Raw genomic sequence first — 19,341 nt, 5'->3', positions numbered from 1 at the left:
AGCTCTACTCATTACAGTGGTTATAAAATGGAGAAGTTGTGAGTCATTACACAACAGACAGAAAAATTAGATTCAATCATGGAGAAATTATTGCTTTTATGAAAAAGTGGATGTGACTACTAAAATCAAGGTGTCAGGGAAAGTGTCAGATTGAATCAAATTATTTCTAATCAATACTTTGTCAAGCAAGTCTAGGTATTTTTTCCCCACTTCAATTCTGACCTAAAATTTTCTTCAACATTTATTGTGGCTTTATGAGCACTGCAGAATAATCCTGAAATTTTAGCATGTATTATTCATACTGAACGGCTTTGCTCTATTAGCTAGGGTCTGGAGAATCACTTCTGTTTGTGCGATGTTGTGATCTCTAGCTTTCACTGTCCTAACAATAAGTGATGGAGAAATGATTTGTCTTAATGAGTATAGCTTAAACTCCTGAACGCTCTTTTTAAAAGGACTTGTAGAAGGCTTAATAAAAACCGAAAGGTCACTTAGGGATTTGAAATGGTTGCCCTGCATAGATGTGCATCAAATCTTGATGATTTTTATTTAGATAAACAAAATTATAACAAACTTAAGTCAAATTTGAAGATATCTCTTTTGAGCAGAATGTTTGAATAAATAAATCCGCAGTGATTTGGTCCAATCTATCTTTTTCTACTTGCATATTTTACGTATACATTTATTTATTTTGAAGGTTTCCATGCTAGATGCTTTTTTTTTTTGAAGACATTTTTGTGATGTCTTTTCCCTTTTGGTTTCAAACAAAGTACCACCTTCCTCTTACCAGCAACGTGTATAACAAAGTCTTTTCCTTTTTCATAATAAAAGGAGACAGTATTGAGCTGTAGACAGATAGTCTAATCAACCTGAATATGATACAACCAATTCTTCCTGAAAGCTTTCTGCTTTCAAGGATGTCTTCTATACAGGAGATTGTGGAGCCACTTCTTGACAAAAGCTTCAATCCCTTTAGCACCATTCTAATTTTTACAATACGTTGTATTAAGCAGGATTGAAAGGAACATGTCATGAAGCATTCCATGTTGGAGTGATACAGAGAAGATTAGCATGGCCCCTGTGCTTGGATGACAAGCAAATTCATGAAGCATTCCTTTTTTTTTTTTTTTTTTTTTTTTTTTTTTTTTGAAACTACATAGGAACAACCAGCAGCATCAGGAACTGCAGCTCCCTGCAGCCATCCCAACTCTGACAGTTTGCTGCATAATATCTTGATATGGAGCATCTATGGAAAACTGTGACAGCATAATAAAAATTTTCCTTGCTTTCATCAGCTTTGAAGAGCTGCCATTTAGATGGCTGAAACTGAAGGTTATGCACATATCTAGATTCCTATCGAATACAGATATCACAAATTCTAAGCAAGCTTATGTAAGAAATACATATGAAAGTGTCATCATTCATGAATTAGAATATTTTTAAGAGGAGTCTTGTTAGAGTAGTAGTCAGGAATTCCTGGAGAATGCAATTACAACTATCTAACTATCTCCTAGTACTTCTAGATATCAGCAAAAACCAGACTGGGAGTACTTTTCCTGAGCTGTTTCTTTTTTTTTTTTTTTTTTCCCCAAGCTGAAAAAGCTGAAGAGTTTAACTAGAAAGATCAGCTGATTTTCAATGAAACAAACATGCATTACTTTTCACTGTTCCTTCAAATTTTTCTGTGTAGCTTGATGATTCTGAAACTAAATGCATTTCCCCACTGTTTCCAGAGATGGCTGTCACACTAACAGTGTAGTTGTAGTCACTGTTGTGTTCAGACACCCAGGCTGAGATTGTTAAGGATATTAAATATCCTTTAAGAGTTGCATCCAGTAGAAGCTGAAACATCCAGTAGACATCTTGTCAAGGGCTTTGCACTGTCAGCCTAAATATCTTACATTAGAAAGTGAAGGGATATAATTCCACCCAGCTGAAGACACTACAAGAAAGAGGATATTGTGAAATACAGAAAGGTATTATGCCAGTATTTTTGCCTCTTCAAATTCTTTATGAATTTTTCTGTAAAATTCATCTTATCCCATTTAGTCAGATCCCCACTGAGATTACATAGCTTATATTTTATATACAATATGCTGATATCCTTTTGTTGGTAAAATCCTTTTAGTCTAGAGAAAAGCTATTAGATATTTTATTATCTGTGATTTTTCACAGTTTGCAAGTTTGAGATTCTTAAAGGTAAATGAATAGGAATTAAATCTTTTAGACCACAAACTGAAAGATGAACTGTGGTTCAAGTCTGAAATGGCATACAGGGACAAATATTTGCCTATGGACTTCTGAGGCACCTTGGCTAAGATCCTAAAAAAATGTACTTGTTGAAATGCTGAAGCTAGAAACATAAAACTGAGAAAATGCTCCAGGAAAACTCTTTTCAAGCTAATTATTCACTTGCTAAGCTGTAGGCAGAGGCAAGCAAGGTTTTGCCAGAAAGTTGCCTTAAATGACACAAATCATTACTGCACATGAGATATACTGCTGTTTAATTAAGCAGAACATTTGGGCGTCCATCTCTGGATAATGCCAATGGATAAAGGAGTGCTCTGGGGCTCCCTTTGCAGAGCCTGCTATCAAGTGGGCAAACTGAACATGCTGTAGAAGTATTCAATTCTGCCCAAAGCTCACAGGCTGATAGTGTTGATGCTGTCTGGCTTTTATGTAACAGCTGTGTAGATGAAGCACTCACCTAGGAGGCGGGAGATTCAAGTTTACCATTACTCTCAGCAGGAGATGACTCTCTTTAAAAAGAGCCTTGGGTCCTACATCAGACTGTTGTCCGAGGCTGAGTAGAGCCAAGACTGAATTTTATTAAACTGTCTGAGCTGCAGTCCACAGAAGTCAGAACTGAAAACAGATGATCATGAGACCAGAGAAAAAATGCTTGGACTCATTGAGCTGAAAAAAAAAAAAAAAAAAAAGTACAGGCTATTATATACTCTCAGACATTAGCTCTTTGAGATTATACTTTGATCAGTAGCCATAGCGAAAATCTGACCTCCTTCCTCCGTCACCTGCCTGCCACCTTTGTAATAATCCCAACTGCTGAAATTCCAGAATTTGTTGGCAAATTTCTGGGCTGCCAGTAACTGTAGTTCTTGGAGTTAAAGTGCATTTACCCTCATTCAGCATCTGTGTCAGATGAATGCTGGAACAGGAACAGTTCCATGCTTTCTATAGTTTCGTTCCTACAGACATTTTTTACTCCAGAAAATATGCTTGCTACTCTCACATGAAACTCATTGCCATTTCATTTCCATTTATAAACTCTAATGTTCTGCTTTCAACTGGTCCAGTGAGTTTCCCATGGACAATGGGAAACTTAAACTTTTACTATATCAAGTAGGCAATAAAATGTGTTACAATGTGTTAAACTTGAGGCGTATCTTATTGGGATGCAATAAAGTTCTTCAGAGAAAAATGCCAGCAATGTTGTTACAGATGACTATGGAACAATTTATCAGCTTATAAAGTCTTCATTAATATCATGACACAAGATTCCAGTTTTATAAAAGATTATCTCTTTTCAGTTAATTCATGCGCCTAATGGACATTGTAGTTACAACTATGTAAATAGCCTTTCCCCCATTCTTTCTACGGAAGATATTTTACACTTTCAGACTAACACCTCTCTGGGATCTGTCAGTGATGAGAACTGCTCTGAGATCTACTCTTAAGAAGAAGAATATATAGCATGCCCACAGTTATCCTGAATACGATATTAAAGTGTAGAAAATATATTGGTACAAACAAAAACAACTATATCTTTCACAAGGGAAATTAGCAAATTAAAATCATTCCATCTTATAAAAATATTTTTTTGCTGTAGTTTCTTAATTGTGGAGATATATTACTTTGGGTATCACTATAGAGCTTTTGTTAAGTGAGAGAAGTATAATAGTACTTTTTTTTTTTTTTTCCATCTTTATATTTGATAGTTTAAAGGCAGAAAAACAAATAAATTAAAATTAACTACTAAGCCTATATTGGGTTGGATAGCCAATATCAGGTTGGATATTAGGAAAAACTAATTCTCAGCAAAAGTGGTGAGGTACTGTAAGGCCGCCCAGGGAGGAGGCAGAGGTTTTCAAGAAAATTTCCACCAACCCTGGAGGTTTTCAAGAAAAGAGTAAATGCACTGTGTGACATGGTCTAGAGTGGTCACAGGCATGTGTTTATGGTTGGATCAGATAACTTTAGTGGTCTTTCCAACTTTAATGATTCTGTGATTCTAAGCCCAAGAGATGAAATAAAAATCTGTATCTTTAAGTACTATTTAGAACAATATATTAAGCTGAACTGACAATACAAGACACCTGAACACCTTTATTTTTCATTGTGAGAAAAGGTATATATATTTGGTATCACTGTAGGTTTTCTGATGTTGTGCCACCATTTTGTGATGGAAAAGAAAAGGAGCCAGGAAGATACCTTCTCATTATATTCACTGAACTTAAAATGGTCACAGATTTTAATCATGATCAGTTCACATGGATTTAAATTAAGGGAGTAATAGTAAAAAGGTATAGATTTGTTATGAATATCCATTCTTATAAATATTTAGCATGCATTATAAAATATACATTTCCATGAACTTTCTTTCTGTTGTTATTGTTTTATACATGCTTATTCCTTTAACAGAGCACAGAGATCTCACATCTTTTCTCTCAAAGAATCAGGAAAATATTTCAAAAATTCAGGCCAGGCTCTGATGTCCCATCGGCATTTTGGAGTTTGTTGAACTTCCCACTAAGACAAACTATGCTGTTGTTAAAATCTAGCTGGTGGGTTTGAAACATCATCAGAACTCTGAACCATACTGGAAAAATCAACACATTATTCTTGAAATCCTTTCTCAAGTCACCTTTCAGATTAAGTGCTGAATTCTCCACCCATATAGCAACTGAACAAGAAGAGTTGCAATTGCTGCAGCTGATCAATCATTGTATTTATTTTCATTCTCTTAATTCCCCCTCTGCTTTGTTAATCTTATTCTATAGGGAGTGTTCTATTTTAGGCTTGGCATCAGCTTTTATTAGCAGAGCTGGACAGGCTTGGAAAATAGGCCTGATATTCTTACTCTTGACTGCATGGTAATTCCTTGAGGGTCTCCTATCTAAATAATGATATAGATAGATAGTGCTTAGCTCATGAATTCTCTCCATCTCTTCTATCTCATTGTTTCCTTATTAGCTTAGGGTTGAGCATAAGGGGCTATCAAGGATACTAAAAGGGATTGGTCCTGCAGAGGACTACAGGTCTTGAAGTACTGTTGGAAGTGCTTCTCCGGAGCAGGGAATGTGTTCACTCCACATAGTGTTCAAATCTCTCTTCAGCACATGAAAACACTGGAAGAAGGAGGGAGCTTCTTATATCTGACATGCACATTTGGCTGGAATCCGCCCTTTTTTGTTATAAACCACTTTTAGGAATGCTTGCCCTTTTTTGGGAAGAGATCACTCTGTGATATGCTCAATGTTTATATTACCAATGCCCAATTGTTGTCTTGCAAATGATTTCCCCTTTCCTTTAAAGACTTTGTAATAAGGTAGGCAGAACATTAGAATGTAGTTAGAATGAAGAATTGTTAAAACCTTTCTGTCAACAGAAGCATTTCCATTGGCTCTAATTATTAATTCAAATGCTAACACAGGGGTTATGTGGGGGAAATGATGAAAAGCGAAGCTATTCACAGATTTCACTTTAACATGTTATAGATTTCCATGGATTTTACTACTCCTCTCTATAGATTTTTTTTCCACTTTGAAAACCTTCACAGGTTTTACTTCAAATATATTTATGGTGGCCTCTCTGCTGACCCCAAGCAGGTTCATCTGGTGATGCATATTATATAATGTGATTATAGAAGGTAAAACGAGGCTAATAAGGTACAGTGTGTGGAGTTCTTTAGTAGCTTTGATGTGTGTATTTCAATTTTCAGACTTGCCTGTAAAAAGCAATAACTCCCCTTCTGTTCTGGCAAAGCTTGTACTCCCTGTTTCACATTGCTGTGTTATTCTAAGCTGACATGCACTGTCCCTGTCTTGTTTCTCACAGGCATGTCCCTTTGGTCTTTTCAAACTTATGAATACTTGAGACACTCCTACAAATTACTGTGCTGATTAAAAATCCTTGATCATGTCATCTTTTAGCTTTTAAATGTACTGTCAAACAATAGAATCAGAAATATGGGGCTGCTGCAGTTATTTCACATTAATGCTTCAAGTTCAAACAAAGTGTCAAGATGACTAAGTACAAGGGATTTTCAGAATGCTTTAATGTTGCCTCATTTCAAATCACTTCATAAGCATGTTGGTAATGAGCTCAATAAATTCTGCTGGAAAAAAAAAAAAGAGAAAAGCTTTTTACCTAATAAAATGTAGGTTGCTATTTTATAATTAGCCCTCTGGGCTTGTGGGAAGGAGTCTTATTTCCTGTTTGAAATCCACTTTGTTAGTGCTGTGATGTGGAGATGGCTAAATGAGTATGAAATATTGTAATTAAGTACATCATAAGCTGTTTATCTTATCAGCAGTGTTTTCCTTTAAAGGCTGGCTCATTGACCACTGGTGTATTATCACAATTTTTCTTTGCTTTGCCAGCTTAATAGACAGAGGTTTACCATATGTTGCAGGAGGGAAGGGTGGAGGAGAGACAGGAAACCAACATGGTAGCTCTCTTTTGATGGAGTAAGATATCTGTTAATTTGCTCTGATTTGTTTATTCACCAAACAAAGTGAGTTTATGAAATCTCCTGTAGATCTGATGAAAGAGTGTGACCTGTGGAAGCTTTGAGGCTGTGTGGTTGTCCCTGCATGTCCTGCTCAGTGGCCTGGCCTTGTTCATGGCAGAAGCAGAAATCCAGTCTGACTGCTACAAAAGTGAACTGGTTTATTGCTGAGTGGACTGAGTGACTGGGCTTCTTTTTGCTCTCTGCTGTTATTCTAAAGGATTCATACTGTGATAATCTTCTGACCTCCTACATTTCTTATATTAGTTCAGGCAGGTAGGATAGATGTAGCTTATAACACACTCATCTATAATATTAGTGTGCTTCTTGCAAGAATCTCTTCAAAATTTTCCTGGAGGCTACATAGTGCTGTTATGATTTAGTGAAGAGGTTGAGATTGCTTGTGTGACTTTTAAATAACTTAATATTTGCAAGTGTGGGAACCAATTTGTCAGTGCACAAGTCCCTGAACATCCCTTGTGTATTCTTTGTGTTTTGTTGTATTTGTCCCCATTTCACTGGTGTTTTGTTTACAGTGGACAATATATTATGATGCCAAGCATCTCAAACTTCTGCCAAACAGCTGCTCAACTATACCACCTTACAAGTCTTTAGATGCAACAGTTCAGCTCTACTCACTACTTCTAAAGGGCAATTTAATACCTAGACCCTTTCCTGAGTTGAGACATATTTCAGTCAGTTGACTTAGATTTGGATAGCTTTGGCAATGTTGTCCTCAAATGTCAGGACATCCTTCTCCATATGATAGTACATGTAGTCAAGTGATCCCAACAGATTTGTGAGGGATAGTGGCTTCCTGCTAGAGGAGCTCCATGATATCACATCTTTTCAATTTCTCTACATTTTACTTGGCACATTAATTTCAACAAATTTGCTAATTAAAGAAATCAGACCGGTTGGAAGATTCCCATGTTAACCCTTACAGTATTTTTTTTTTTAATTCCTTTAGTAGCAAGTCAGTTTTAGTTTCAAACTGAAAGCACAGTTTATAGCTCCCCAATACAGCATTCTTTTAGAACTTCATTTTTGCCACTCTATTCCAAAACTTATTCTGTTGAAATTTCAGTTTAATACAGTCACCTCCCAAAAATATACATTACTCTCCCAACATGAAAATGAGTACTCAGAATATATTTAATATTTCAGCTATGATTTTATCTTCCCTGGGGACTCTTTCAACATGTTGATCATGTCTGTTTTATTGCTGATAGTCTTTCTGTTCTAAATATATTTAAAGAAAATAATTATTAGTAGTTCTATGCTTCTGGAAGAAATTTCCCACGATATTTTCTTGACTGTGTGATGGCATTATATTTAACTTGTCAAATTTTAATCACTTTCTTTTTTTCTAGTAAGCAGTATACACTTTTTTAAGCATCAAACCCATCAGTTAAGAAGCCCCCACCCACATGAAGTATTTAACATTTTTAATTCACTTTAAATTCTGTTAATGTGTTTATATATTTTTAAAAACTTATCTTGTCTACATAGATACTACTGAAATGCATAGATTAATCTTCTTTTCTCTCTCGTGCAATGATACTGAATTAATATAAATTATTATTACTCTTCATGGGGGACTAATCTTGATATAGTTTCTGCAAAATTTTTAATTTAAATAAAGAACTTCTTGTCTCCGTCTCTAACAATTCATACTCCTTTTTTGACCATGGTTTTAGCACTACACATTTAATAAGTTAATGTAGTGATTATACTTACTGTAATTTTTTTTTTTAATCACAAATGTAATTTCTGTGAATCTCATAAAATGTAACTGATAAATCATTCTTTATTTTATTATTATTTTTTTTAATGGACTTTCTTTTCCTGAAATATTCATTACAGTTGTGTTGGAATTAACCATTTTTTCTTCCAAACTAGCTTTACGCCTCTGGTAATTATCCATTAAGTGATGCATTATAGGAAAGTAAAACATACCATACTATATTCTGCTGCCCTCGTAATAATACAATCCATGGGAAAAATCCATCCTGATGGCAGGTGATCAACTGAGATCCATATGAACTTTTTGTAAGACTATTTTTAATAATTATGAATGCTCTATGGCTGATAGAATTATCCAGCCCTTTTAACACTCTAACCACACAGTACTTGATGATAACTTCGTTGGTATATTTCAGTGGCTATTTCTGAAATGCATCAAATAGTTTTTATTCTATAGCTATTTTACTGCTTCCAAATTTACTGGTCATTAGTTCAATTGATTGATGATCTTTTCTTGATGTGCTGCAGAGTAAGATATAGGGGGGAATGAGCTGTACCTGTAATCCTGCTGCATATCTTGATTAACTCTCTTTCTGTTATGGTCCTTAATAAATGAAAGCACCCCAACTTCCTAAGGGCCTTGAGTACATATTCAGGCACTAATTGCCCTGTCCACCTTGTAACTATATTTTCTGTAATCTTTCATTTACAACTTCTTCCTCCTTCTTCTTGTATTATTCACAAAAATACCCCACCTCCATTCTGAAGTATGATATGGATATCTGTAAGGATCCGCATGCTGACATGATGCAGTCTGTTGTCAGCATCACGAACCCCAGCACTTATGACGGATGATCATGTTCTTGATACTGATCATTGAAGAATTGCTCTTAGTGGTTACCTTTCTTCCTCCCTGAATGTGGGATTCAACAGGGACTAGCTTAGCCTTAGGTAATTAATCTTTGATCTTAGAAAGATTTGGTTCTCTAAAGACAAGCTTCTAACATCATTTCAAATGAGGTAATCTATCTGATACCTTCACAGACCTGGCAGAAATTGGATACAGAACACTCTTGATCTAGGCAAGCATCTGGACACTGAGTGAGGGATTCCGTATAATATGAAATGGTACTAGATGCCTTTGTAGGTGATCATTGTTGAGAAGTTCAACACCACTTTAAGCCACCTATAATCAAATATTTATATGGTAGGGTCTGCATAGTTCGACAGATATCTGAACTACCTTTGTAGTCAGTGGAGAGCCCTCAATTTGATCACTGGAATCTAGAGAATAATTCTTACTCTTATTACCAGTGAAGGGTGAAGCAGTAAGTACATACTCTAAAGTGATATAGTGAGGTACAACAACAAGTTCTCTTTTGCCAGGAGAATTTTAAAATTTGAAAGGGCAGCCGTAACTTGAATTTTATTCCTTTTCCTAGTCTGGATCATATAGAAGAATTAGAACTCATGAGAAAGAATATGTATTTTTGATAATGATATTGTCCAAATATGGGCATATCATTATTCAATACCCTGTATATATAAACATATAGCAAATTTTGTATAGTATTGTCTTCAGAATCTTCATAAATGTATGTGGTTGTTAGCCAATTGGTTACTGTGACATAGCAGACTATTATCTTATATATTACTCTATTTTTTTTCTTCTGGGACATTTATATATTTAGAATATCTCTGAATATGAAAAGTTTTAGATTATGAATATTAATCAGCTTATGCCTAGGTACTTACCTTTACATTTGCCTCAGATCTTACATATTAGCAGCTCAAACTTTTCCTATTTTAGAGATGGCAACATAGAAATAAAGTTACTCTACTGTTGCCTAGCATGTTAATTGTCTCATGAGTACCCTGTGAAACCATAAAAAGCAGAATCTTTATGTATATGTATATTTTTTTTGTTGTTGTTGTTTGTTTTCAATTTCTCTGCAGTCTGCACAGGATTTTATAGATAGTTTAAGAAGTTGAGAAGACATTTCTAACTGCATAGGTAGTAATATTCCACTTTTAATGGAAGTACATGGTCTCTGAAGGCTTAAACTTTATTTACTGACATTTAAGACAAATAAAAGCAGGAAGGGAATTTGTTGAAACATTACTTAAATCCCATTTTGGAATTTCTATCAAGCAAGGCTTTAACAAAAGCTAAGACAAATATTTGTGTGAATCACGTTAGCTATAATTTACTCTCTTTTTAGTAAGGGGATGGATTAAATGATTTTTCATTATCTTCCCCAGACATATTTTCTTCAACTTACATGCTTATTTACATTCCCTAAGAGGAGATTGGCCAATAGTTTAGAAATAAGAAACAAAACATGCAGATTTTAGACAAGGAAGACGTTATTTCTGATCTTAGGCTTGGGATGGCAGTTTTAAAATTTTAGTACTGACCACAGGAGAGAAGATTAGTCTTTAATCAGTAACAAAATTCTTTGAGAACAGGTATGCCATGAACATTTCTAACAACAGTTTTCAGTGGCTTTGTTATAGATAACCAACAAAATTATTCTCAAAATCCACTTGGCAGTATAAGTCAGATTCTTTCCTTTCTGCTGTTTTTAAGTATCATATGTACTACATACCATAAACAATATGCACACCAAATGTCTACTTGCTAATATGAGCAAAATCAGCTGGATATATACTGTAGTAATTTACCTTGGTTCTTCTGATGAACAGTTAACTCTTATGGAATCTGTAATTTATAGATAGCTAAATCTGAATTTGTGTTCTGGAAAGTTAGCAATGGTTTCCCTTTGCAAGAAAAAAAAGATCCTTAATTTCAGTCCATTATACTCAGCTGAAGAAGAGTTTCGCCACCTAAGAGTCTGTTTTTTAGTAATCCAGAAAGTTTAAGTCTGATTTTATACAACAGTGATCCAACTAGGAAAGCATAGTTCCAAAGAAGTAAGCTTTTATTGGAAACATTTTGGCTCTAACATTGAAAATTTTATTCCATGTATCAAGAGTGAGAATGTAATTATGGGAAGAAAGAAGATTCTGCAATGTTTAATGTCACTTAATTCACAACTAACATTCTGAAACTAAAGTAACTAATACCATATGCATTGACATTACTTATATGTAATTATCAACACAGTCCAAGGTTAGATTATCCTTTTATGCTGTTCTGCTATGGATATTTCTGTGATATATCCAAGCAGAATGTTAGTTCTTAAAGGTATTGTCAATATTCAATTTTGTATCAATTGAAGTAGTAAAAGGAGTTATCAGAAGATCAGAAATTCTGAGTTATTGGTGCCAAGTATGAAGTCAGAAAATAATGAGAATATAACGTGAAATGCAAATTATGTCATACCAGCAATAATATATAACATTTTCTCCCAAAACATCCTCATAGTGTGAGAAGTGCTGATGTCCAATAATCCAAGCTCAGACAGAGTTTGCTAGGAAGCACAGTTTGTTTCATGCTTTTCAAGGGTGGCTGACCTACAGAGTAGGCACACATGACTGGAGAACAGTTCATATTTCCTACAACTCAACTCAAATTCCCCCTCCCCACCACTTCCTCACTGATTGAATATTCCAGAGCTCATAGCCTATCTGATGACTCTAAGTTTTGTATTACATTTCCTACTTGTTTACTGTTTTATCCTCCTCTTGTTCTCCTTCTGTTCTTTAGTTTTTACCTATTATGATATGCTGGGATAACCTCTCATAGTTAACCTTACTCTCTGGCTATTATTCAGACCACAGAACTGCTTTTTACTGGTACATCTCCTGATGTTACTCAAAAATGCAGGTCTTCTATTCCTGCTTGCAGGAATTTATCTTATATCAGAGCTCTGAGTCTTCTGTTTAGCATCATAACATCCTATTGTTATGCAAAGACAACATTTATTTCCCCAAAATAGATCAGCTCAGGAAGTATGGGATAGATGAGTGGACAGTGAGGTTGATTGAAAAATGTCTGACTGGAAGAGCTCAGAGAGTTGTAATCAGTGGCACAGAGTCTGGTTGGAGGCTTGTAGCTAGAAGTATTCTCCAGGAGTTGGCACTGGGTCCAATCCTGTTTAACATCTGCTTTAATTACCTGGATGAAAGGATAGAGTGCATTCTCAGCAAGTTTGCTAATGGTTCAAATCTGGGGAGAGTAGCTAACACTTCAGAAGGCTGTGCTGCCATTCAGAAACCTCATAAAATTTCTTTCTGCCCAACTCTCCAGCCTGTCCAGGTTTCTGAAATCTTTGTATGCAAGTGTATATAGTCCTGGAGAACAACTACATGTTAAGACACTAAGACAGAAGAAATTCTCAGTCATTCCTGTAATGACTCCACTACAATTCAAGTAACTGCATAGCTGATGATGCCAGTGGTTGTTGACAGATGTAAAGACTGCGGCTAGGACTCTCCATCTTCAAGAATGACACAGTGAACTGTAGGTTATGGTTCACCTTTCATAATGCTATGATTCTATGATTTTTCATCACTATGATGCTTTACTGTTCCTGATGTACAAGACAAATAGAAATTCTTAGTGAAGATGTATTCTCTCTTAGCTTGCCTGTTTTGTGTGTTCTTTCACTCTTGGCTGGGTAAGGAGCTGGCTGGAGGGCTGGGCTCAGAGACTGGTGGTGAATGGAGTTAAATCCAGCTGGCGACCAGTCATGAGTGGTGTTCCTCAGGGGTCGGTGCTGGAGCCCTGTCCTCTTCAATATCTTTATTGATGACCTGGATGAGGGCATCGAGTGCACCCTCAATAAATTCGCAGATGACACCAAATTGGCTGGAAGTGTAGATCTGCCTGGGGGTAGCGAGGCCATACAGAGGGATCTGGACAGGCTGGAGAGCTGGGCTGAAGCCAACGGGATGAGGTTCAACAAGACCAAATGCCGGGTCCTGCACTTCGGCTACAATAACCCCAGGCGATGCTACAGGCTTGGGGCAGAGTGGCCGGAAGACTGCGTAGAGGAAATGGTCCTGGGGGTATTGACTGATGCTCGGCTGAACATGAGCCGACAGTGTGCCCAGGTGGCCAAGAAGATCAATGGCATCCTGGCTTGCATCAGAAACAGTGTTGCCAGCAGGAGCAGAGAGGTGATTGTTCCCCTGTACTCAGCACTAGTGAGGCCGCACCTCGAGTACTGTGTCCAGTTTTGGGCCCCTCACTGCAAGAAAGACATTGAGGCCCTGGAACGTGTTCAAAGGAGGGCAACAAAGCTGGTGAGGGGTCTGGAACACAGGCCATATGAGGAGAGGCTGAAGGAGCTGGGAATGTTCATTCTGGAGAAGAGGAGGCTCAGGGGAGACCTCACTGCTCTCTATAACTTCCTGAAGGGAGGTTGTAGTGAGCTGGGGGTCGGCCTCTTCTCTCGTGTCATTAGTGATAGGACCAGAGGGAATGGTTTCAAGCTACAGCAGGGGAGATTCAAGCTGGACATTAGGAAGTATTACTTTTCAGAAAGGGTGGTCAGGCACTGGAATGGACTGCCCAGGGAGGTGGTGGAGTCGCCGACCCTGGGGGTGTTCAAGGAAAGACTGGATGTTGTGTTGAGGGACATGGTTTAGTGGGAGCTATTGGTAATAGGTGAACGGTTGGACTGGATGATCTTTTAGGTCTTTTCCAACCTTGGTGATTCTATGATTCTATGATTCTATTCAAAATGGATGCTATTTACCGCACACACACACACACACACACACACACGCACACACACAAAACAACCAACCAAAAACCCAAAACCCAATAACAACCAAAAAAAAACACAACAAACCAACAACCCACCTTCACTTTGTTTTATACAGAGACTTTATGAGTTACTATACAGTACTCAAAATTTTGTCTCTGTATGAATTCAGCTAAGTGGAAGGATATTTTAATTTCTCTCCACAGAATCAACAAACATTTTCTAGTATCTTCACAAATGAGTTTCCTCCTGTGAACTATACAGATGATTATATTTATTTGGCTTCCAATTGTGTTCTGTTCAAAGGACAAAGGCTTCTTTTAGCAGCCAGCTCTGACTTGGTGGTGAATCTCTGCAACCCAATGCAATTTTATTTTTAGGAAAGATGAATCATAGATAAATTGCAGATTTTAATATCCTTACCCTGAGACTTTTCATTTTATTTTAGCTCATCACAACAGGTTTCTCTGTGGTGAAAATGTAGAAGCCTGAACTAACCGGGAGGCAATCACTTCATTATTTTTGAAAGAGTTCTCAATCTTTGTGTCAACATAATCTTCTGAGAAGAATCATTTCCCTTAGAACAATTATAATCAATAATCTTATATGCTAGTGATATAACTTCTGTGCCATTGTTTACCTGTCTGCCTTTGGGACTGGAACCATATTGTGCTTAGATGCTGAAACTTTGTAAAATGTCATTATTTGACAGTTTAGCCATCTGCCCTCATCCAGATGCTACCATTCTCTTAGGCTGATCTGTCACTGAATGAATACAAAAAGACGGCAGTCTCTGGAATCCATTTATTGTGAAGCAGTGTATGTCTTTGCTAGCTCAGCTTTTTCCTTCAAAATGTGCATATTCATCCCTCTACTGAATATTTTGTCTAAGATGCTATTGGGAGCAACTTGTTTAAAAAAGGATCCAGTGTGAGAGTTAGCATATTTTTAAGCTAATAATTCCAGTTTTTCTGTACACTTTTTGCTATACAATCTCTTTCTTGAATGAATACTGCCCCTTGGATCTTGTTCCAAAATATGATAGCATATCAGGAGTTGTTGTATATTAGATCAAGACAAGATAAAAACTTTTGGCAGCATGTCAGAGCTTTTCTTTTTCCTTAAATTTTATCTTGTTGTGAGAACATCAGCAGTTCCCGTGGGACATTTTTTCCTGTAAATGCAATTTTCCGTCACTATATTGAAAACTTCTTGGGGTGTGTCTGTCTTTCTGTCTGCATGTCCTGGGTCCTGGGTCATTTTTCCCCCCAAGGAAAAGAAAACGCAATATGTATACAAGTATTTAATTTCAAAATAAAATAAAATAAAATAAAATAAAATAAAATAAAATAAAATAAAATAGTAACCTTGGTATTTAATTAATTTTCCTAAGAGAAAAGAAATCTTCTCAAGACAGTTGAGACCTACAACTTTAAAATTTACCAGAGGACTTTCAACTGAAATAAAATCAGAGCTTTACAGGAAATAGAGAACAGAATCTTTCTGATTTCCTCTGTTTAGACTCCGAATTTCATAAAATACACTGTCAGTGCTAGGTAAAGAGTCACAGAGGATATGAGTAGAAGTTATATTTCAGATTAAGTTTGTATGTCAATAAATATGTAGCTTGTTCCAAAAGAGATGTCTCCTTATTTATTTCCATAGAGGAGGCAATAGATCCAGGGGCACAGTAATACTGTTATATCAAATTCTCAGATACAAACACTATTTTTCAACATACTCACCATCATTTGCTATGCATTTTTGACAGCAATGAACAAGAGCCTGCATGCCACCATCTTAAAAATCTGCACCAGTAGAGGTGACCCACTGTAGCTGTTGCCACTGCTGAAACACACTACCACTTCCTCACTGTGCTCTCATCCATCAGTTGGTACCCATAAACATTTACCAAGAGCCAATGAATGTCAGTGGGTACAATTTTTCCTGCATGGAGGAATTCAGTTCTACACTTTTTCTTCATGCGTACTTTAATGTGAGACACCATTATGCCAGACTGCCCCTCTTCTGCCATTTGTTGTGTGGCAACAAAATGTAACAGAATGTTGGTGAGAAGTTTCAACATCTTCTGCTGTACCACTAATATCCACCTCTAACATTGTGGGCCAACTTAATAAATGAAAAGGCATTACTTTCCGAGCAGTCTTCATAATTGCCTTAGAGATATGACTTCCAGGCAAAAGGATACAGCTAATGGTCTTAGAAAAAAATATATCTCATTAATTTAATCATGAACATAGAGGAGGGAATGAACCTCATTTTTCATCCACTGCGCTTCACTGGTGTTTTTATTTGCCACTGTAGGAGAGGCTTGAATTAGTGAAGAGGCTGACAGGATGATATCTGTGCCTAAGCATTTAAGCAGTTTTCAGCACTTCAGTGCATGAGTGCCTCCCGGATAATAAGGAATAAAAATAATAGCTCATGTTTTTCCTCCTGTTCAAGATTTTAAAGGAGGTAACTACTGTATTAAAAAAAGAGGAGTTGTATGTGTCTGAGTGGATGCCACTAATGTGTGCAAAAGCTATTGCTACATCTTCAGAAATCGATGAAATTTTACTTACTCCTCACGAAAGAAGAACTACAGGAAAACTGACAGCAAATGTGAAGAAAAATAAGGAATTACTGTGTGAAGAAAGAGGAGGATTAAAGTACATTTTGCCAGCAGCACAATTAATTGAGATACAGAGAGGGGTGAGAGTTCACTTGGCTAGTTGTACTCAATGTACATTCTGGTGCTTATCCTAGCAATAGAAGAAGGCAATAAAAATAAGGTTTCTCTACTAGACAGAAGAAGTGATCACTAGAGAGAGAAGTGCACTGAACATGACCTTTAACTAAATAAATCAAAAATGGATTTAGCTCTATCTATCTGCCAAAACATTTCACTAACATTATGGTGCACTAAAAAAGATAAGTTTTGGTCATGGGCATGCTGGTTGGCATCAGCTTACACGGAAACAAGCAATGAACTTACCCTGTTGTTTTTCTGGAGTTGTTTCTAGAGAACTAAATTATGGCTCATTTTCATAATTTTCTGCTTTGCTATTGTCTGTTTAAATATTTAATAGTGTTAATAGCTTTTTTGTCCAATATATACATTCAACTTGGGAGAAATCTCAAAAGTAGAAAAACAGTGATTTCTGGCATATGGAATTAGTATAAAGAGAAAAAAGTGAGCCCTTGTCCTTTTCACATCTCTTCATGTCTCCTCATACCTCTTTCTGGCACCTCATTAATTACATGGATTTCACAATAACTGTTGCGTGTTGCATAATGTTCACTCCTGGATTGGAGGCTATTTTTTTGTGTCATAGATCTAATGTGAAAAGAAAGTAAAAAAACAAAACTTGATAAAAGTGCCATCGTTGTCCAACTTTTCTCAATTAGCATTTTTGATCCTAAGTCTAAAACTGATCCACATATCCTTCTACTGAGTTCAGGTGTGTTACACATATAAGTAAAATATGCTGACTTAACTGTAGGTTGTGGTGAGCTTGGACAAATGAAAGCTATAACTTGGCAGGGAGAAAAGCAATACAGAAACTGTAACAGACCCACAGAGAAAACCTTAACATAGATAGAAGTATGTACCTCTAAAGTGCTATAGCTTATCTCTAAACTAGAAAAAACCCAAAAAATTAAATCAGCAAGAACGAGGCTCTTCCTTATGATTCTTCTCTTTGGCTTGCAAATCAAGTTGATGAATACCACCTAAAGTTTCTGTAAGCAGTCTGCTGACCCTGTACCTCTCTGTCCGTGAACAGCAGCTATATCAGACCAACTCCCTCCACACCACTTCCATTATGTGCTCTTCATTACAAAGAACTTCAAGACTCGAAGACAATTTTTTTTTTATCTTAAGCTGCCTCTTCTGTATTAGGTTACTTGCTTGGTTGCAATGGCTCTTGAGTTGAAATACTCAACCTTATAGGACTCTTGCACAGTTTTATCCCTGTAGGTATAATAACTGTTTTGAAAAAATAACTGCATGACTTATGTAGACTTATGGACTGGCAGAATTGCACGGAAGTGCACCAGAAGGAACAAAATGAAGAGTAGGCAGAAGCTGGAGATACTGTTGAGCTCTCTTGTACGTGACGATATTGATGACTTAGTATAAATATCAGGCTGTGAGCCTTGTTGCATAAATGGGTTTTGAGAACTCTATGAGGAAAAGATGCTGTTGAGAGGCAGCCTGGAGAAGGAGAACTAAAATGTCTAGCTGTGCAAAAATAATTGTAATGTGTGGATATAATTTAATGTTAAAAGCCCCCATTACAACTTCCCCTGAAGCATATTTCCATGATGCTTAGTGACCTAACAAACAAGAACAGCTCATTAACTATGAATATCCATGCTAGATACAGTTTAAAATTTATGCTCCACCTTAGTGAGTAATACTCCTTGGAGACAAGACATCCCAATTCTGACTCTAAAAATGTTCTTCATGCTTAGGTCAGGAAATTATTGTGTTCCCACCTTTTCTCTCCACCTTTCATCACCCATCATCATCCTGTCCTTTCCTGCTTCTTACTCAGGAGTACCTTGAGCAAGCTTCCCACAGACATGTGTTTTTATTCTCATTCAGATTTTATTTATTTACTCCACTGTATCTCCTTATTTCACCTAGCCCCTCAGTTATAAATGAGCTGTGCCAAAAACTGAACTCTACTGTAGAGAGGAAAAAAATAAAAAAACAATCAAGTTATTTGATCCAATCAACTTTTATAATGGTTATATAATAATGAGCAACTGATTCCATTTCCAGAACAGCTCTTCGGTGAATTGTACTGATGTCATTAAAATTTTCAGTAAGTTTGCCTCTCTCTATATGTGACCTTTCCATTCCCAGCTGCTGACATAAGATTTACTATTGATTTTCTAGGTTGTCCCTTGCTGCTAAATACTTTTGAGGTTGTAGCTTTGCAGTTGCTGAGCTGATGTATCCCCATCTCTAAAGCTTCAACCTGTTTCTATTGAACAATACGTTAGACTTGAGATCTAGAGTGTAGTAAACAAACATTGAATTAATATCACAAACCTATAATTTCCAATACTTCAGGGAAAACACAATTGTAGAAACCCAAACTCACTTTTAAATATGATTGATAATTAAGTAGTGGCTCAAATTAATGAAGAATGTGATGT

General features: G+C 36.5%; 1 pseudogene; it reads left to right on the top strand.

The window, feature by feature from the left end:
* Positions 1-1,024: 1,024 nt before the first annotated feature.
* Positions 1,025-1,123, top strand: LOC116216391 (U6 spliceosomal RNA; annotated as a pseudogene).
* The last annotated feature ends 18,218 nt before the right edge of the window (positions 1,124-19,341 follow it).

The sequence above is a fragment of the Meleagris gallopavo genome, chromosome 2 (genome assembly GCF_905368555.1).
Source record: "Meleagris gallopavo chromosome 2, MGAL_WU_HG_1.1, whole genome shotgun sequence".
Classification (NCBI taxonomy): Eukaryota; Metazoa; Chordata; class Aves; order Galliformes; family Phasianidae; genus Meleagris; species Meleagris gallopavo.
The sequence above is the reverse complement of the archived record's forward strand: the minus strand, read 5'-3'. Positions and strand labels throughout refer to the sequence as shown.